Source organism: Sycon ciliatum, chromosome 11 (assembly GCF_964019385.1).
Source record: "Sycon ciliatum chromosome 11, ocSycCili1.1, whole genome shotgun sequence".
Classification (NCBI taxonomy): domain Eukaryota; kingdom Metazoa; phylum Porifera; class Calcarea; order Leucosolenida; family Sycettidae; genus Sycon; species Sycon ciliatum.
Window position 1 is genome coordinate 24,435,998 of NC_088653.1, and position 22,624 is coordinate 24,458,621.

A 22,624-nucleotide genomic window follows, 5' to 3' on the forward strand; every position below is an offset into this window, starting at 1 on the left:
GGCGCCAGGCGCGAACTGATGGTGGTGGTGGTGAGAAGGAGAGCTCTGTGCCAGAACTTTGCAGCCTAGAGAGCGTGTGTGGGCAGGCGTGTGTTTACTGCCATATTGCCAGGTGTGTCTTTACCACCATATTTATCAACCACAACTAGTAGTAGTATAAAATATACTTTTTTCGTGCAAATTTTCGCATTTTTAATGTTTTTGTTAGATATTGTACCTCAACGGAGGGAGTGTTAGATATTGCATGCGTCTTCACTCTGTACATTGACTCTTGATTTGACGGCTGCATGCATCTCTTGTATGTATGGCTACTGTGTGTTACCGTCGGACAACATTACGATTTATTGTTACATGTACGTTCTATGTCAAGTCAACCCTGTTATGTTCCCATTCGTTTCAGTCTAGTTCTATACTTACTGCCATGACTTGTCCCGTTTATGGTTATACAGTCTTCTTCTTTTCCCGTCGTATTGCTTTCGTTTACCGGAGACTTCTACGGTATGTCTCTATTCGCCTCCACGATGTCCTTATCCTGACACTAGCATTTTCTGCGTCGCGTACGGCTGGTGGGAATATCTACCCAAGCCGTCGTGATGTAGAGGCTTCCTCATCATTACTACTTGGAGGACAGTCACGAGTTTGAGTATCTCTGATACTAATGATAATGATTCTTACTGAAGTATGAGGGGAATTGTTTCCGAGTGGAAAGACACTGAGTGTCTATGTGTAATAACTAAATGAGCTCAACGAAGAGCCAAAACGTCCTTTAGGATTCTACTACTACTAGTACGGGCAGAACCAGAGTAGGATCTCTAAAATTGGTCCTTCGAGCCGGATTCAATGGATGCGAGGTCGAGAAAGGCTGACCAGAGTGTCGCCTTCGCCAAAGCAAGAATCGCGGTTCTGAACGATATCGAAAATGGATCACCTGTAAGTGCTGTCAAACTGTCACTCGTGGAGCTGGACCTAAAAGTACATTGCTTGCTTAGTACATTGCGGGAGGATCCAGAGTTGTTCGAGGAGTATGTAGCAACACAAGAAATGTATGCAAACACAGTGGCTATGGTTAGTGAGTACATGTACGGAATTTGTTCAAACTACAACAGTTCACGTGCGAGCTCTATAAGTGGTGTACAGTACACCCGGAATGCCGATAAGGTGAAAGCATACTTAGCGAGTCTAGATAAGGACACGGATCACGCACCAGGAGCTGCAGGCCTTGTCCTGAGCGGCCATATGCAGCAAACAGACAGCACGAGTCGTGCACAGGCAGACGCACAGGTTCCCGAAACGGGCGAGAGTGCGCCGTTATGCGAACCCGCTGGTGATCAGACGGCTTTACAAGGCTATGGTCATCATCAAAAGGCAGATACGAAGGATCGGCAAGAGTATCCAAACGACGTAGAAGGTGCAACTGCAAATAGTGATACAACGTGGGCGAACGCTTTCGTGCCAGACATTGCTACGCCAGTGATTGTTCCAGAAAGCACCGAGTATATGATTGAGAATGCACAGCAGTTCAACACTGGGACAGCACCATTGGCCCACACCAACAACTCCATGGACACATTGTGGCAACCTGGCAAACAGACCCCAGAGACTGCATCGCAACCTGTGTCTAGGATGCAATCACAGCGCACACGCATGCAGTACACACACACACAGCCTTTGTATGTGTCGCAGTCTTTGTCGCAGCCCTTGCCTTCATGTATGTCACAACCGTTGTCTGCGTATCAGTACTTGTCGCTGCCTGTGTCGCAGCAGTCGCTGCCCGTGTCGCTGCAGTCGTTGCCGCCGTTGTCTGCGTCTCAGTCTTTGCCGTTGCCTGTGTCGCAGCAGTCGTTGCCTGTGTCGCAGCAGTCGCTGCCCGTGTTGCAGCAGTCGCTGCCCGTGTCGCAGCAGACGCTGCCCGTGTTGCAGCAGTCGCTGCCTGTATCGCAGCAGTCGCTGCCCGTGTCGCAGCAGTCGTTGCCGCCGTTGTATGCAGATCAGTCTCTGCCGTTGCCTGTGTCGCAGCAGTCGCTGCCCGTGTTGCAGCAGTCGCTGCCTGTGTCGCAGCAGTCGCTGCCCGTGTCGCAGCAGGCGCTGCCCGTGTTGCAGCAGTCGCTGCCTGTATCGCAGCAGTCGCTGCCCGTGTCGCAGCAGTCGTTGCCGCCATTGTCGGCAGATCAGTCTTTGCCGTTGCCTGTGTCGCAGCACTTGTTGCCGCCGTTGTACGCGTCCCAGTCGGTCTATGTGCCGAAGTCATCGCAGCCTTTGTCTACGTTGCAGCCGTCGTCTATGCCGCAGCCGTTATCACGCATGCTACCGCCGCAGCGGTTTTCCACGCCGCTACCGAGGCCCAGGCCACAGCCGTTGTCTGGGCTACAACAACAGCAGCAGCAGCGGCAACAACTACAGCAACAGCAACAGCAGCAACAGCAGCAGCGGCAACAACAACAACAACAGCAGCAGCAGCAGCAGCGTCAACAGCAACAATACCAGCAGCAGCAACCCGCGCAGACCAGTTGGTCTGGAATGACAGCCAGCTCAACATCGTCAACAGCAGCACCAACAGACGTGTACCGACACCTGAAGAAAGTGAAGATACCTACGTTTAGTGGTGATAAAACAGCATACAGAACATGGAAAGCAGCATTCTCGGTTTGCGTTGAGCAGCAAGATTTATCGCCAGAGCTGAAATTATTGCAACTACGTCAGTGTTTGACGGGCTCAGCATTGAAAGCGATAGAATCTTATGGATACTCAGCAGCAGCGTACACCGCAGCAATCAGGCGTCTAGAACAGAAGTTTGGTGGCGATAGAAGACAGACAGCAGTGCGTACAGAGGTGCTGGCGCGGCTACCAGTGATACGAATGGAACGAGCTGCCCAGGATCTGGAGAAATTCGCTGATCTTCTCCAAGTAGCTGTCATTCACCTAGAAGACGCTGGACGCAGCCAGGAACTTCAGGCTGGTGCATTCTATCAGCAGCTCCTGAAGAAACTGCCACAGTCTCTCTTGACGCAGTACTACCGCCAGATGACAGAAAGAGGTGAAGCGGAGACGGTATGCACTCTGCTGGCCTGGGCATTAAGAGAAGCGGACTACAGAACAACAGCACAGGAGACGCTCACTGGCATCACCACACAGCCTGAGGGGACCGGTACACGCAACAAACAGACCTACAGAGAACAGCCAACGGCAGCAGCATTAGCAGCCTTTACGTCCCCGGCAAGTGCCAGTTGCGTGTTCTGTGGACAGAGTCATGAGACGGCCAGGTGCTCTGTCGTTACAAACACAGAGAAGCGGAAGGACATAGTTAAGAGCAACGGAAGGTGCTTTCTGTGTCTGAAACCGAACCACATAATCCGTCACTGTCAGTCGAAGTTGAAATGCGCCAAGTGCCAACGTCGACACCACACTACCCTGTGTAACTCAACATCTGACAGGCCATCACCTGTAACACCACCCACGCCGCGCTATGAAAAGAAGCCGGCCGCTAACAACCAGTCTAGGGCAGCATTGGCTCCAAGCAAGAAGGAACCTACCAATCCATCCGCCAGCAGCGTTACCCTGTCGTCTGTCAGCGCTCTGACATCATCGAGCAAGGACAACAATATGGTTTTGCTGCAGACCGCTAAAGCTATAGTTGCACCAGGCTTACCAGTGCGAGACAACGGGATCTCTGTGAGGGTGTTGTTCGACGGAGGGAGCCAGCGCTCGTTCGTGACACGTGATGTGCAAAGGCGGCTGGACCTAAAGACAAGCAGGCAGGAATGCTTGAAAGTGAATGCCTTTGGTGAAGGCTCTGGTGGGGACAGCGGTTTGAGAGACGTGGTGAATCTGACCGTGCAGAGTACGGAGGGAGACCCCCTGCCGCTGGAGTGTGTCGTGATTGATGCAATTTGTGCACCAGTCCAGAACCAGCACCCTGCACAAGCAGTCCAGTGCTGCGGTGCGCTCCAAGGCCTCACACTGGCAGACGACAGCGACGGCACAGCCACAATCGATCTATTGATTGGAGCCGATCAGTACTGGCAATTTATGATGGGCAAGACGATCACGACGGCCGCTGGTCCGACAGCCATCCATACGCGTCTTGGCTGGGTCTTGTCTGGTCCTGCATCAGGCACAACTAGTACGACAGGTACATGCCTCGCTACTGAGGTGCACAGCTTAACGACGACAGCGCAGGTCCTTGATAAGCAGCTCCAACAATCCTGGGAGCTGGAGTCTCTTGGAATACATCCAATAACGGAGAATCAAGTCCACGCAACGCTACCTGACAACTTCCGAATCAGCAATATCGAGGAAGTCAAGAACCCGGAATTTGGTGATGTGAGAGATATACACTATGCGCCAAATCAAGCCGTTGGTGGAGAAGATAGGACCACGACAAGAGTGCGTGTTGTGTACGATGCGTCATTCCGCTCAGGCAAGGGCTCGTCGATCAACGTCTGCCTCAACGCGGGACCCCACCTGCTGGAGAAGCCCCATCTGCTTGAGAAGCCCCCCTGGTGGGGCGGGTTCTTTGAGAGAATGGTGAGATGCGTCAAGCGTTGTCTCAAGAAGATCCTACACCTTTGATTGCAATATCATAAGTATTCGTTGTTGAGCTACAATACATGCATTCGATCAGCCTTATGTACCTCAACGGAGGGAGTGTTAGATATTGTACCTCAACGGAGGGAGTGTTAGATATTGCATGCGTCTTCACTCTGTACATTGACTCTTGATTTGACGGCTGCATGCATCTCTTGTATGTATGGCTACTGTGTGTTACCGTCGGACAACATTACGATTTATTGTTACATGTACGTTCTATGTCAAGTCAACCCTGTTATGTTCCCATTCGTTTCAGTCTAGTTCTATACTTACTGCCATGACTTGTCCCGTTTATGGTTATACAGTCTTCTTCTTTTCCCGTCGTATTGCTTTCGTTTACCGGAGACTTCTACGGTATGTCTCTATTCGCCTCCACGATGTCCTTATCCTGACACTAGCATTTTCTGCGTCGCGTACGGCTGGTGGGAATATCTACCCAAGCCGTCGTGATGTAGAGGCTTCCTCATCATTACTACTTGGAGGACAGTCACGAGTTTGAGTATCTCTGATACTAATGATAATGATTCTTACTGAAGTATGAGGGGAATTGTTTCCGAGTGGAAAGACACTGAGTGTCTATGTGTAATAACTAAATGAGCTCAACGAAGAGCCAAAACGTCCTTTAGGATTCTACTACTACTAGTACGGGCAGAACCAGAGTAGGATCTCTAAAAGTTTTGGTATTTTGGTAAAAAAAACGGGTAGACCTGTTCATTGTTTTCCACACATCCTCATTACAGTGTCTGCTCTAGGATTTCAAACCAATCGGGTACACGTGTAGATCTACCTGGCACAACTCTTGCAACCGAGTCAGTACCGGGTACAAGACTCAAGTGCGGCTATTGTACATCAGGGAGCATTAGAACGCCCTGACTGGGTCCCAACCGGGTCACAATTGACCCCCGGTGTTCTTTTCCCATGCGGTCCCAACCCCAACTGGGTCGCCGAAACGGCTGACCCGGCTCTGGAGTAGGCGCTGGTTTAAAGGACCGTAGCGATGAAGCCAGTCATGGCAGATAAAGGCTAGAGTGAAGCCACCACGCCCAGACAATATGTTTTAAAAGCAGGAAGGCTTGGAAATCGCTACAATTTCCCCTGTGAAGCCGCTATGCCCGGAAAACTCGGCTTCCCAGCAGAGTCTCACTCAGACTGTGAAATTATTTATTACACCCGGACAATACGTTAATTCAGCAGGTAGGTTTGGGAATCACTACAATTTCCCCTGGTAATTACACTCAAACATCTCTTATCTGGACTACTCAGATGTTGGCAAGTCTCTGCACCTGCCACCTTCAACTTGAGTTGCTATGACAAAAAGTGCACTGTTCTCGAATTTTTCCTCAATGGCGTGCATGCACATGCTCCTTTTTAAATGTCTTGTCCTTGCCAATCTCTGCAGTTCACACATTCAAAATCGATGGATTCTTTTTTAAATCTGGGACAAGTGCAATACATGCCAACTTCATCAAAGCTTGCAGTAGTATGATGCACGGCAGGTGGGATTATCCTGACGTGCAGGAAAATCTGATATAGGGCAGTGCCCAGTTCCAAGGTGCCCGAATAAGAGATGTCCAAGGGTACTACAGTCCATTCATCGGAAACTGTCCCGCTGGCTTTTGAAAGTCGGATTTGGGTCGAATTGAGGATCAAAAACTCACTTTAAATCTCAAAAATTTGGGTTTTGGATCTGCTTCTCCATACATTTTGCCATGGCATACCTGTCCGAATTTTGTAAACCTGGCTGAATTTCTATTTCCCTGTTCTTGGACTTTTCTGGCCTCAAATGTGGCAAGGAGTAATTGCACGGGTCACACAATGCAGGATGTATTGTTGTTTTCACGATATCTACAACTACGTGAGAGAGACACCAAAAAGTTAGGGCCTGGTCAGACTGCGGCAAAATCGAAATAATCCTGGGATTATAATCCGAATCTCCATAGTAACTTGCCACCAGAGCGGCAAAAGCGAGAGTTGACGCTCCAAAAAAAAAGCTAGAACGGACCACGCTTTTCCGCTCCAAACAGGATTTGGCGCTGATACGCCATTGACGCTGATAATCACTGATTTTTTCATCTCGATATCGAGTTGCTAATTGGCCACGGACAACAACAAAACTCATAATTTTTTTTATTAAGGATGGTTGCAAGGATTGCACTGAAGGTGTTGGCGATCCCCAAGGTGAAAGAATTTGACGTCGTTCGTGGAGATTACCACTTGACGCTCGAAATGAAGTTTGAATTTTCATTCTCCTCACATGTGTAGTGTGATCGCGATTCAAATTCTGGACGCTTTTCCGTTTTCGTCAGGCAACCAACATTTGCCGCAGTCTGACCAGGCCCTTAGGGTGCCAGTTTCCAATGAATGGACTGTAGCTACTTACTGGCGCAAGCTGATTGGAATGGCTGGTAGCCAGGACTACAGCACGCGAAGGAGCCGGGAGTGTTGGAGCATGACGTTGATGTCAGACTGCAGTTGCCGCTCGTGGGCCCAGCGCATTCATCAATATCTGCAGTATAAGCATAGTTGAACCACAACTGGTGTGTTGTTACCTTCTCATCCAGGCAACCGCCGTACAGCAACGCAAACTCTTGATTGTGCGTCTCCTTCCATATCATTTCTTATATAGACAATAAACGACGAGGGTGCAGGAGGAGAAAGGAAATGCAAGACCCAAACAAAAAGGTGAAGGGAGAAGACACGAAGAAACTTCAAAGAACAAGCAATGATAAAGTGACGCCAAATCAGGATGACCATTCAGCGACCAATGCATACAGAGTACATGACTTAGACCAAGACAACCAGACCACGGACGAATCACACATGACTCTCACTCCCAGACCAAAACTAGCACTGCGCATGCACGCGTGCCTGTCACGCTCTCCAGGCCAGGATGTCAGTTGCCCCTGCTACAGTTCCGGTCTTTGGGTCGCTGCGCTTGGCTTTTGGCAACACAGACAGTGAATGGCCAGATTCCCACTTCCCAAAAAAGTCGAATACACCACGATTCAAAGCGCTAATCGCGATCATTTTTCTTTGGTGCCTCCTTTGATCTTGCCATCAAGATCTCCCGAGCAAAAGTAAGTTAGGCGGTGTTTACGTGAGGCGTTTCAACCCGGGTTGAGTTCGACCCGGGTCAGATTTGAACCCGCCATGTGCATAAATTGAATGGCGCGTTTACATGACGCAATTGCGCTTGACCCGGGTTGAAATTTCGACCCGGGTTGATTTCAACCCTCCCCCCAAGGAAATCAACCCGGGTCAAGAAAATCGTACAAACGTACTTCTGTGCGTATCTCGCGCCAGGTTTGAACTTCAACTGTCTTCAACTGTCTTCATGTAAACGCTCACCTCTTTTGTCTATCGTACAGACTTTCAACCCGGGCTGAACTCGACCTGGGTTGAAATTTCTCATGTAAACACAGCCTTAGATATCGTGATTGGACTGGGTTTTACCTGTCAAAAAGTGCGGGGGGGGGGATAAGCGACAATTGCGATGAGCCGGACCAAGTAAATGCAACCATCTGTAACAATTCTCACCCCAGTCCCAGCGAATATTTCCTGCGCTGCGTGCTCGAGAGATGGCTTCACCAGAAGAACTGTTTTTTTCCCGGATTGGGGTGGTACCCATAGTCGGGTCCCAGCTGCAATAACTTAGACCAGACCAGTAAAGGGATGTGGCTTGAAGGGTGCCAGCAGCGGAATCATCATCAGCGTACCACAGCTGGGTGGTGCTTGGACATTCGTGTGAAAGTTTGTTTATAAGAGGCATAACAGCAACAGTGTAAATGGCCATCGCAAAGGGGTCGCCCTGGCAGATCCCCTCATGGGAAAGAAATTCGCCCCCATCCGCTACGAAGAGGCGGCACGGCATCTATCAGCAGCACGGCTTCGGTTTCAGGAAGACTTTCAATAACCTTCATTATAGCTCGCCCTATAATCTCCTCCCCAACAGCTTTGGGTCTAACCCCTAGGGTTTTATCAATGGGGATCAGGCGGGCGGCAGTGAATGCCTCCATGAAACTCGGCTCGATATTCGCAGTACACAAGACGTGTGCCGAATCCGCCAATGCAATGCAATGTCGGTTGGAAGCTGGGCCGAAGCACGTTAGCATCCTGGTCCAGGCCTCCAAGTCTAATCCGGACGGACCAGCGTCGCCTTCATGGACCTGCTAACAAACTTGATGAGGCTTGGCGTGATGCGCTCGAAGAGTATTGGGTTCACCCGCTGTGAGTCGGCTGGCACCACCAATGAGCCAGGAACCGCCAGTGAAGATGACGGGTGCTTGTCATACAGTACCTCACGCACAGTCTTGTCACCACCAGCCGAGTCCTCCATCCCGAGCACTGAGCCAGGTGAGTCATCACCCACGATCCGCGCTGCAGAGTTAATCTTCCCTGTGAATACTTGTCGACTGAAGGTTGTATCATTCACTGTATCAGGCAGTTTCTGGCGACGGTTTCCAGCGGGTAGGTGTGCTTGAATACATCTTGCTTCGTCCAGGAAGTCCTCAAACCTGCCACATGACCACGATTTCAAACTTCGCGCGATTTGGATTGCATTCTCAGCAGCTCGGGACTCCGGGTGAGGTCGCTGTAATAGTGTAAAATCAACATTACTCCCAACCCCACCTGCACATGTGCACACACACATATGACTTGTGTGACTTTTAAAAGAGAGCATGTCTGAGAAAACCAGAACATATGTGCAAGTAGGTCTCTCAGATTTCGCTCAAATTTTGCAGGTAGGTTTGCTTTGGGGTGTAGATCGACATTCCAAAGCCCGCACAAAACCTTTTGAAGGGAACCATGAAATTGGCATACCCCTCAATATTGGCCCAATATTGGCACGATTTATGGGTCTACAAACGAGCCACGGCACAGCGTACAAAAACAAGCTACGAACAAAACTCCATCAAGCCAACATTACCTCACCTTAGAAGACTTCTTGGGGCAGCACCACTTCGCCACGCCAGCATACCAGATGACGAGGGCAATCATCCCTTGACGCCACAAATGATCGTCTTGAAAATAGCCCAATTGCAAGCGCTGATAAAACAGCGAGCTACGTCCTCAATTAGCAAACACTATACAGCGGCAGGAGATTGGAGCGGACGACTTCACTGGTCCGAGTTCGAGGATCTCGAAATTCTCTATACGCCGTGAGGCATATGGTCAGAATAGTTTTGTTAAGACAAGCCGACGCGAAGTCGGGGTGATGTGTAACGCATGTCAAAGGGCTGCCAATGCTAACAGCTGGAGCGCTCTCTCGACAGTGAAGGTAATCGACTGCCCTCCACATCACCCCACATTTTTAGCAGAAACACCAATCTTTATTTGATTGTCGACCAGTGAAGTCGTCCGCTCCAATTTTCTGGCCCTCACCAGGCTGCGCTTCTACCAGGGGCACCTCAGGAGGTCCTTCATGTTCCTTAGAGTATGGTCGCAGTTGTAAAGCTTGGGAATGTTGACCAAACATTGTTCTTCATCACCAGAAATTCAAAGAACTAAGATCTTCAAATGCAGAGAATTTGAATACTAATCACACGTGACTTCATTAAAACCATCAAAAGAGGAGACAAACTTGGCCCTCCCTGGCTTCTTATATCGACTTTTGGGGTCTAGTTTCCGCGATTCCCCATCTCTTGGGGGCCATATAAGGCCCCCATGAAGAGAACACACAATAGAAAAAAAATCTCGGAGTGCCCCTTTAACCCTTATCCGTCCGACCAGCCAAATATATACGACTATCCTTCGATCAGTAAATCCATCATATCTCAGTCATTTCTTGACCAAATTTCACGATCGAAGGGTCTATCGCCATTTAATAGAAAACAGCGTCTCGAACAATCGCCGAAGAGCTACGACACTCCCTTGCAACGATATCGTCCGCCGAAAGTAAAATCACGGCAATTGCAATTTTTCTGCGTTCGGGAACATTTCAAAGTCAGATTTTTCTTTTTTGCATGACATGTTCTGTACACAAAAATTCAAAGTCCAGCGATGGGGGAGAGTGATATGGCAAGACAAGACGTGGCCAGGGCATGTGTGGTTTTGCAATTTTTCTGCGTTCGGGAACATTTCAAAGTCCGATTTTTCTTTTTTACATGACATGTTCTGTACACAAAAATTCAAAGTCCAGCGATGGGGGAGAGTGAAATGGCAAGACAATTTGGATTCTGCCCGCAGATCTGGCGCTGGGGCAAGTTTGGCAAGTGGGGGCGCTCGACTTGTGGCTTTATAGATGTTGAATGTGGGCTCTGTGCATTCGTCGCTGATGGACCTTTCTAAGAAGCGCAAGATCATGGAATCGGCCGATGGTGAAGTTTTGATAATTTGAAGGTAAAATATGTCGTGAAATTGCAATTTGGGCCTGCGCAGCGATTTTGATAATGCGTAAATGATCACCGGTGCACTGCAGGCAGTTATCTTGGGTATATGTCATTTCCGGTACATTCCTCGTTTGCCAAACAATATGAGCCGCCTGCTAAATTCAATATAAAAAAAAGAAAAAAGTTGTGACTGAAGACGTGGCCAGGGCATGTGTGGAAAGAACGTACCTGTACAGGAAAATCCATCTCCAGTAAATCCAGGCTTGCAAACACATGAGAATGTCCCAGTCTGATTAGTACAGTGAGCATCACTGCTGCATGTAAAATTCAGTTTTTCGCATTCATTAAGTTCTGGACAGGGGTAAACACCAAGGCATGAACAACAATGTATTATTGTGGACAGAGAGAGAGAGAGAGAGAGCGAGAGAGTTTTGGAATTTCGGAACCCCGACACAACACACTTTCTAGTTCTTCAAAAACAGTTCTAAGTTTTGAAACTGAGAGAGAGAGAGAGAGAGAGAGAGAGAGAGAGAGAGAGAGAGAGAGAGAGAGAGAGAGAGCGAGAGTGAGAGAGCGAGAGCGAGAGCGAGAACGAGAGAGGGAGAGAGAGAGAGAGAGAGAGAGAGAGAGAGAGAGAGAGAGAGAGAGAGAGAGAGAGAGAGAGAGAGAGAGAGAGAGAGAGGGAGGGAGAGAGGGAGAGAGAAAGTGAGAGAAACAGCAAGGGAGAGAGAGGGTGCGAGATAGAAAGAGAGAGAGAGAGAGGGAGAAAGAGAGAGGGAGAGAGAGAGACAGGTAGAGAGAGATATATTATATATATGTAGGCGAACAAAATTTATATACACACAACCACAAGGTTGTCAATTTCATAATACTAAAAGCTTTTCACCTATTTTCATCAGTAGTTACATGGGAATGAGCAAGAACGAAAACGAAGCCAGAATTTATACTGGGGGTAGAGAATCAGCAAGAATATTCTTACATGCCTCAAGTTCACACTACACTACCATAAGAATGTATGGAGCAGTGGAAACATGCGGGAAACAACACATGAGGGGAATGCAGTACCAGAACAAACACGTGATAAAGTTGTCAGTCCGGTTGCAGCTTGAACAGCCATAGCACCTTGATGTGCTTCTTTTGTCGACACAGTTCTGGCCTCAAACTGCGAATGTACAGCGCCTCCAGTGTGAATCGGTGCGCGCTGTTCCGGGCTGGTGTGATGACGCTGAAGCTGCTGTTGCGTTCCTGCGGGATGCATTCTGGCTGCGCCTGCAAATGCTTTGTGATGGCGCTATCACTTGTTGCCACACGTTTGTCAGGCGGCTTCTTGTACAGCTTGTCTGGGATATGCTGCTTGATCCTTTCCGAGAATCGCTGACATGTCTCACCAACGTACGTCCGCTCACAGCGACACGCATACTTATAAATAAAATTACTATTTTCAAGAGTTGGTGAAACATCCTTCGCGATAGACCTGAATGCGGGTCTGGTTGTATAAATTACAATGGGCGATACTGTAGGATAGCAGTTCAAAATTGCAGCTTTAATCTTTTTGCGGAAGGCAATGCAATTTTGCCCTTTCCACGGCAATTTTGTGATAATACGCGTTGCAGATTCAAGTTGTGCAGAAGCTGTATCTGGGCTATAGTCTGTTTCAAAAAGATTAGCAATCAGGTTTTGGTCTTAAAAAGTATGAAGATAAGGGAAAATTGGACAACGAAGTACATAAAAGGGCTGGTTAGGGCACGGCAAATTGTTCTGTGAAGGTTTCGGAACAATTGGACCAGCCGTTAAAGAGTTAGAATTTCGGCCAGGTTTCCGGCCTTTTCCCATGGTTTACAATTTGCCCTGGAAGCCAGTATCGATTTTTCTATCAAAACCCACGATTTATCTTTTCCTTTCTGGCCTTGTGGTTATGGATGCTGTCTGCTGACCATGAAGTTGCGAGTTCAAATCCCAACCTATCTTCAACTCACACTTTTTTTCATTGTTTTTTTGGTGATCAAGCAGACTTGTTGTTCACGGTTGTTGTTGTTGGAGCTCCCGCTTCCTCTCGAACTGACTGACACTTGACTGGCTCACGCCATGTGAACACACCCTCAACACTGAAACGGTGTGAGTGAATACGGAAGTCATTGCGCTGTAGCTACATGTACGTGTTGAATTTTTTTTTTAAAACTTTTTTTAAACTTTTTTTTTTTTTTTTGTACATCTAGTAGACTATGTAGTAAATTGACCAAAAAGAAACAAAGAAAAATGATGAATACACCGGCACATCGATCGATCGATTTCTTTTTGAGAATTATTTTAGTATTTTCAAGATCGCCAATTTATTTGAATTTAGAAGTCAACGCCGTCTTCTATCAGCTTCCACAGTCGTCTGCTTTTCTCAAAATGTTGTCGAAGTCATACGGATAGCTTCGCCAAGTCATGGCCTTGGGAATGAGTCTGTGTCGATGTCGTTTTCGTCACATGGTGAGAGTAAATTGCATCGCAGCTCAAAGAAACTATTTGGTCACAAAACATATTGGGACCCATGCCGCTCGTCAGCCTTGGCATTTACTACACTTTCGACATGTCCTCTCTGACTCCAGTCCATAATCGATACGAGGAAAAACTCGTTTGTTGTGAACCAGACGTACTGACATCGACCTGAGTGAGTTGTCATTTTTCATGCTTTCGCGCGGAATATTTCTTCGAGTTCACAGTGAGTTTTTGCAGGCGGCGCTCGAGCGCTCATACGGTAAGACGGCAAACTCCCCGGGCGATCACCAGGATTGCTAATCTTTTTGAAACTGACTGTAGGTTCAAGAACGCTTGTCATGACTCGCTTGAGTACTTTGAGTGGGTAACCGTTAGAACACAGAATATCCTCTAGCTTAGCAATTTCAGCTGATAATAGTGATGGTGAGCAGATGGTTTTAGCTCTAAAAGTTAATGATCTGATCAAATTGATTTTGTTTCTAGTGTCACAAAACGAGTCCCAGCGGGTGTAAAGACCTGTGAACGTCGGCTTTCTATATACTGTGGTGAGCAATTCTGTGGAAGAATGCTTAATCAATACATCAAGAAACGGCAATTCTCCATTATTCTCCTCCTCCATTGTAAACTGGAGAGCTGGGTGAAGATTATTTAAACGCTCAGAGAATTCCAATGCCAGTTTCCGGTTGTGAAATGCTGCGAATGTGTCATCCACATAACGCCTATAGAATTGGGGCCAATGACTGTCTGGAATTGTGTTCTCAAAATATCCAACAAAGATATTGGCTATATATATATATATATATAGAGAGAGAGAGAGAGCGAGAGAGAGATAGTTCGTTTCAAGGGGTCACCAATGGATGCGTCTAGTACATCTCAATTCTAAAATGCACCGGGAATCCACAGGAGAACTACTCATACTACACTGTTATTATTCATTGCAAAAGAACACCGAAAGGCCAAACCGCATGGTGAAGACTAATGGTGAATGACTACTGAAGGATTCGAAGGGTCTATCGCCATTTAATAGAAAACGCCGTCTCGAACAATCGCCGAAGAGCTACGACACTCCCTTGCAACGATATCGTCCGCCGAAAGTAAAATCACGGCAATTGCAATTTTTCTGCGTTCGGGAACATTTCAAAGTCAGATTTTTCTTTTTTACATGACATGTTCTGTACACAAAAATTCAAAGTCCAGCGATGGGGGAGAGTGAAATGGCAAGACAATTTGGATTCTGCCCGCAGATCTGGCGCTGGGGCAAGTTTGGCAAGTGGGGGCGCTCGACTTGTGGCTTTATAGATGTCGAATGTGGGCTCTGTGCATTCGTCGCTGACGGACCTTTCCAAGAAGCGCAAGATCATGGAATCGGCCAATGGTGAAGTTGTGATAATCTGAAGGTAAAATATGTCGTGAATTTGCAATTTGGGCCTGCGCAGCGATTTTGATAATGCGTAAATGATCACCGGTGCACCGCAGGCAGTCATCTTGGGTATATGTTATTTCCGGTACATTCCTCGTTTCCCAAATATGAGCCGCCTGCCAAATTCAATATAAAAAAAAGACAAAAGTTGGGACTGAAGATGTGGCCAGGGCATGTGTGGAAAGAACGTACCTGTTTGATAAGAGGAAGTGACTACTGGATTTTGTGGATGGGCGGTGTTGCATGCGAAAGTACTGATCGCGAAACTGTTTTTCATCGCCTCCAAACTACCGCTTGAATAATAATAATAATAATAATAATAATAATAATAATAATATTAACTGGTTTGAGGGAAAGAGACAAACGGGAAAAGTCTGAAGACAAAATTGACTGTCACCACCAGGACTCGAACCAGGGACCCTCGCTTGTAGCCAGCGATGCTCTAACCACTGAGCTATGGTGTAGTCGTCATCCCAGCAGAGGCCGTTCAACATTTTCTTCAGACTTCGTAATAATTTGGAAAGGATTGGGAGAACTTCATATTCAAAGGATCAGTCGGGGAAGTGAACTGCCTGAAAAGAGAAAAAAACGCCAGACCCACCAGGACTCGAACCTGGGACCCTGCTTGTCATGAGCAATGCTCTAACCACTGAGCTATGGTCCCAGGTTCGAGTCCTGGTGGGTCTGGCGTTTTTTTCTCTTTTAAGGCAGTTCACTTCCCCGACTGGTCCTTTGAATAATGATAATAATAATAATAATTTGAAACTCGGGTATTAAGCCAATAATAAAAGTAGAAGGGAAAAGGACATATGGAAACGAGTTAAGAGTAACTCTCCACCACTGTAACTAGATACTATAATTATACAGTCAGAAAGTGCAACAACTAGGCACAAAACTGACAGAGTACTGAGACATTCGACGTCCTGACACCTAGCTTCAACACATCTCCGTAGCGCTAACCGACAGCCTTCCAACTTGGAAGGTTCAAGGTTATGGAAAGACCAAAGAGGGGAAGGCAAGCGCAACGAAAACGAGCACAAGCTACAGTCCCAACGGAACAAAGAATGTCGATTGTCACTGTACGATGACGAGACCAGTAGGCGATTTGACAAAGCGGTCTAAGTACAATTCGAAGCGGCAAAGCAGCACACCACCCAACTTCCCCTCTTTGGTCTTTCCATAACCGTGAATCTTCCCAGTTGGAAGGCTGTCAGTTAGTGCTACGGAGATGTGTTGAAGCTAGGTGTCAGGACGTCGAATGTCTCAGTACTCTGTCAGTTTTGTGCCTAGCTGTTGCACTTTCTAACTGTATAGTTACAGTGGTGGAGAGTTACTCTTAACTCGTTTCCATATGTCCTTTTTCTTTCTACTACTACTACTACTACTACTACTACTACTACTACTACTACTACTACTACTACTACTACTACTACTACTACTACTACTACTACTACTACTACTACTACTACTACTACTACTACTACTACTACTACTACTACTACTACTACTACTACTACTACTACTACTACTACTACTACTACTACTACTACTACTACTACTACTACTACTACTACTACTACTACTACTACTACTACTACTACTACTACTACTACTACTACTACTACTACTACTACTACTACTACTACTACTACTACTACTACTACTACTACTACTACTACTACTACTACTACTACTACTACTACTACTACTACTACTACTACTACTACTACTACTACTACTACTACTACTACTACTACTACTACTACTACTACTACTACTACTACTACTACTACTACTACTACTACTACTACTACTACTACTACTACTACTACTACTACTACTACTACTACTACTACTACTACTACTACTACTACTACTACTACTACTACTACTACTACTACTACTACTACTACTACTACTACTACTACTACTACTACTACTACTACTACTACTACTACTACTACTACTACTACTACTACTACTACTACTACTACTACTACTACTACTACTACTACTACTACTACTACTACTACTACTACTACTACTACTACTACTACTACTACTACTACTACTACTACTACTACTACTACTACTACTACTACTACTACTACTACTACTACTACTACTACTACTACTACTACTACTACTACTACTACTACTACTACTACTACTACTACTACTACTACTACTACTACTACTACTACTACTACTACTACTACTACTACTACTACTACTACTACTACTACTACTACTACTACTACTACTACTACTACTACTACTACTACTACTACTACTACTACTACTACTACTACTACTACTACTACTACTACTACTACTACTACTACTACTACTACTACTACTACTACTACTACTACTACTACTACTACTACTACTACTACTACTACTACTACTACTACTACTACTACTACTACTACTACTACTACTACTACTACTACTACTACTACTACTACTACTACTACTACTACTACTACTACTACTACTACTACTACTACTACTACTACTACTACTACTACTACTACTACTACTACTACTACTACTACTACTACTACTACTACTACTACTACTACTACTACTACTACTACTACTACTACTACTACTACTACTACTACTACTACTACTACTACTACTACTACTACTACTACTACTACTACTACTACTACTACTACTACTACTACTACTACTACTACTACTACTACTACTACTACTACTACTACTACTACTACTACTACTACTACTACTACTACTACTACTACTACTACTACTACTACTACTACTACTACTACTACTACTACTACTACTACTACTACTACTACTACTACTACTACTACTACTACTACTACTACTACTACTACTACTACTACTACTACTACTACTACTACTACTACTACTACTACTACTACTACTACTACTACTACTACTACTACTACTACTACTACTACTACTACTACTACTACTACTACTACTACTACTACTACTACTACTACTACTACTACTACTACTACTACTACTACTACTACTACTACTACTACTACTACTACTACTACTACTACTACTACTACTACTACTACTACTACTACTACTACTACTACTACTACTACTACTACTACTACTACTACTACTACTACTACTACTACTACTACTACTACTACTACTACTACTACTACTACTACTACTACTACTACTACTACTACTACTACTACTACTACTACTACTACTACTACTACTACTACTACTACTACTACTACTACTACTACTACTACTACTACTACTACTACTACTACTACTACTACTACTACTACTACTACTACTACTACTACTACTACTACTACTACTACTACTACTACTACTACTACTACTACTACTACTACTACTACTACTACTACTACTACTACTACTACTACTACTACTACTACTACTACTACTACTACTACTACTACTACTACTACTACTACTACTACTACTACTACTACTACTACTACTACTACTACTACTACTACTACTACTACTACTACTACTACTACTACTACTACTACTACTACTACTACTACTACTACTACTACTACTACTACTACTACTACTACTACTACTACTACTACTACTACTACTACTACTAATAATAATAATACGAAGTAGTGGTTACGTCTTCGGCGATGATTTGTAAGAAAGGTTTGCTCCCCACACCGGAGCTCGCGCTATTAGTTGGTTTGGAGGTGACAGCATTGCGAATGACCGAGGGTCCTCGACGTCTGTCTCACCGTCCAGGAGCGACACTGACTCACGCTGCTATCTGGTGTTCACGAGGTGTTTATCGCGCTGGAAGCGGAGCGTCTCTGTAAGTTTGTATCCCTGGTGATGTTTGTGCCTGGAGAGCACTATATAAGTGGTGCTCTTCAGGCACAATCTTCCTCAGCCTACTCAAGCTCAACTGATGAGGGGTGAATTCCCCGAAACACTGTGTATTGAGCAGGGAGTGGTGCTTTCTTGCAGGTTTGCCGAGTCGAAGGTTCGATGGACTTCTCGTGTGCTCTGGATGGCAGTCGTGAGTCAGTCAAGTGTCAAGTAAAGTCGGCGGAATAGCACGAGCTCCGGTGTGGGGAGCAAACCTTTCTTACAAATAATAATAATACTTGTTTAATAATTGTTACTTGTTTGACATGTATTACTGTGTAATTTATAACAAAACTATTATTGAGGCGGATGAATGTGTTGATCGTAAAAAGGTCAGCTGTGTATCTACACTTGTTATCTCGTCCTGACTGTCTTGGTGTGTATGATGACTCTCATTTTTCTGCACTGTGTCGTACGCGTTATGTCCAACGGTTGAAAGTCCTTGAAGCAGTTTGTATACGTATTCATAAGCCTGTTTTGTGTAAGCAGAAAGAGCACATTGTGGCACTGAAGTTGTATTCGTAGGTTGACACTTCGTTCAGTGCCTTCTTGCCTTTGGTTACGTAATCTTGTTACCTTTTTGCGTTTCCTCTAGTGGTTTTAATGCACAGTTTCTTTGGTTGTATCATTTAGTTATTTTTTCCCACTGATGATAGGAACGAGAAAATCGATTCTGGATTTTCAATAATATTTTTGATAAAGTACGCAGTAATACATGTCAAACAAGTAAAGTAGTTGCGTGATGTCTGCGGCCTTCATCCTATTCATAGCTATATTAATAATAATAATAATAATGTAAGGAAAACAAATTGGAGGCGTATCCAATTTCATCTTTTCTTTCGAAATATTAATGTACACATACATATTCTGTTTGGTGTCTGTGCCTGTGCTGTGTTTATTTGGCAATGATTATGCTCCTAAAACGTAACCTGGAAGCTTCCCTGGTAGTACATTCAGATGTGTTAGCATGAAAGTACAAATTTTAAAAGAGGCTGAAAATTGTCAACATGTCGATGAGCCGTACTTCGCTTCAAAAAATGGAATTGCAGATGGATTTTTGTTCGTCCGACTGTTGAAGGCTAGAGAACTTCTCATTGCTCAAGCTTTCCAAAAGCCCAAGGTTGTGAACTCTACCCAAGGGAAACTAAAGTTATCGTCCAAAAAAATATTGTGCAAATGCAGAATAGAAAAACTACTCACCTTGAGCGGCTGAGACAAAAAAGCGACGTCCATTATTTTCCCATGCAGGCGAGTTGAAGAGACATATGCACACACACAGACAACCCACAAACAGGAACAGAATTAAGCAACTGATTGGAGGTATGCATCGAAGATGGCCGTCACCTTTTTGCTAGGCAAGTTGCCCCATACTTGGCGGGTACAACCCATTCTACTTGAAGTACTGTAAGACATGTTATTATAACGAGTCGCAAATTTAACGATTGTCCAAAATTCATAGGTTAACGAGAAGATATGTTAACGATCTTGCAGTATTCTGCCATATCCACACACAGCATATATGAAGCAGTACGGCCTCAACGGATCTTATTATAACGAAGAAATGTCATCCGTTAAAACGTTAGATTTGCTTCCTCGTTATATATACATGTCTTACAGTAGTACATTTATTCCGAGGATGATCTAAGAAAGCTCTTGACCCATTATGCAGAGCTAGTATCACATTGTGTATGAATGTATTTGACTTGCCCAGCAAAACGTCATGGTGGAAAATTGATGCATACTGGTACGTTCCTTAAATCCATGTGCACATGTACAGGCAGGGGGAGGGGGGGGGGGGGTGCATTTCCACACAAATCAAAGAAAACCGATAAACTAGCAATTTTCCCTGTTTGACAGTGCGTTTCTAAAAACTGCTTGGCTAGCATCTACCGTATTTTCCGGGGTATAAGCCGCACCCCCCTTTTTGAGGCAAAATATTGACTAAAAGTTGGTATTCGGAGTATAAGCCGCACCCACAAACCTAGATTTTTCACACTCATTGACAAATGGCCTTTCTACAAATTTATCCTGATTTTCTCCGATCGAATATTCGAGTATTCGAGTATTTTTCATCTCCTTAAAATTGCACACCGAGCGTACACAAGCTACATTGGTGATGGGGATTCGAAGGCCTACCGCAGTGTATGTCAGCTGAAGCCATATGGTGACACGAATATTGATAAGGAGGAGTGTGTTGGCCACGTTCAAAAGCGTGTTGGTCACAACTTACGTACTCTGAAGCAGAAGTGTGGGTCAAAGCCACTATCTGATGGGAAGCCGATTGGCGGAAAAGGAAGATTGACTGGCAGCAAAATTGATTCTCTGCAGAACTATTATGGCGCAGCCATCCGCAGCAATCCACGCTCAACATCAGGTATGGCTCGTGCTATCTGGGCATCAGTTTGCCACAGCGTGGAATTCCCAGACCTCACAAAGCGACATCAGTTCTGTCCAGAAGCCACCACATCATGGTGCAGATATCAACGAGAAAAAGCCCAGTCCAGCCACAGTGAAGCAAGCACAGGTGCAGTCTCTTCCAGCAATACCATACCACTTGCTGTGTTTGAAGAAATGAAGCCACTGTACATGCGTCTGACTGACTTACAGCTGCTGGAACGCTGCACCCGTGGCGCCACGCAGAATGTGAATGAAGCCTTGAACTCCATGATTTGGCACTTATGCCCGAAAGAGATGTTCTGTGGCTCACAGACTGTTGAAACTGCTGTGTACCTAGCAGTGTTGCTCTTCAATGAAGGACATGGGAGCCTGGCTGATGTTGTACGTCGCATGGGCTGTTCAGTGGGTGCACAATTGAAGAAGAATCTGGCTATGCTAGACCAAGACAAAGAGTACCACAGAAAGAGGAAGATGTCAGACAAAGAGAAGAAAGCAAGGAAACACCGGAGAGCTGTGAAGAAGGGCTTCGAGGACCACGCGAAGGAGACGGAAGGCGAAACATATGCTGCCGGTGGGTTTTGAAGAGTCCCTTTTTTTGCTGATTTTAGGCCTATTTTCATGTATAGCGGCTGCTGTGAGCCATCATATCTCTAGATTGGTGCATCACACTGCCACAATGTAGGGCATTTTTCCTATCTACACACAATTTCCAAGGTGCTGAACCTCACATCTGTACTAAGAAACTGACCATCTTTTGGCTTGGCTTGCTTGAAGATTTGTAAGAACTTTTGCCGTTCCGTTAATTCTACTTTTGGCTGTTCTGGGTGTTCCTTCATGTTCTCTCTTTCACTAAAATTTGAGGTTTGGCACCTGCCTCTACCCATAGTACATCTGCACAAGCATGACCGCCCTTGTGTTATAGATTTTTCTGCCTGCCCTTGTGGCTTGAGTTTTGTAGATATGTGCGATATGCCCGTCTTTTTTCTGGAACCTGATTTTACCATTTCTAACCATCATAGAGCTCTAAAATTTCTTGTGCGCATGGCCAGATGCATTATGAGACCATTGCCAAAGTTTTACTGGTCTATGACCTGCCAAACTGGACTTCTGGTATCTCTCGCAACAGGTAATTTAAAGGGGTACTGCCACCTTAAAATCACATGATACAACCCTGATTGAGCCGAGTGGCAGTCATTTTTCTCTGGTATATTGGTTGCTGGGTCATTTGGGCTCTCTCTACTCGTGAACAAATGTTCACCACACAGTCTGCAAATCAATATCTGCCGACTGCTGCTCTCAAACTGCAGATTTCTGTGGTAAATGCATGTACCGTATGAACGAGTACTCTGATTTATTCCGAGTACGATTATTTCTGAAAAAACCGAGCGAGTACTCGAGTATTCGGTATAATTGTTTCACCCCTAGTAGAAAAGAAAAGGACATATGGATACGAGTTAAGAGTAACTCTCCATCACTTTAACTGCGCTTGCCTTCCCCT

The 22,624-nt window shown here is 45.3% G+C and overlaps 1 protein-coding gene across 1 annotated transcript in view; it reads right to left on the minus strand.

Moving 5' to 3' along the window:
- LOC135827481 (mucin-2-like) overlaps nucleotides 1-11,271 on the minus strand; it is a 130,765-nt gene extending 119,494 nt beyond the window's left edge. The window contains exons 1-2 of the mRNA XM_065339974.1: nucleotides 11,145-11,271; nucleotides 6,968-7,093 (exon numbers count right to left, since the gene is read on the minus strand). The gene's annotated coding sequence lies outside the window, so the exon portion shown is untranslated. The remainder of the gene's footprint in view (nucleotides 1-6,967; nucleotides 7,094-11,144) is intronic.
- Nucleotides 11,272-22,624: the final 11,353 nt, after the last annotated feature.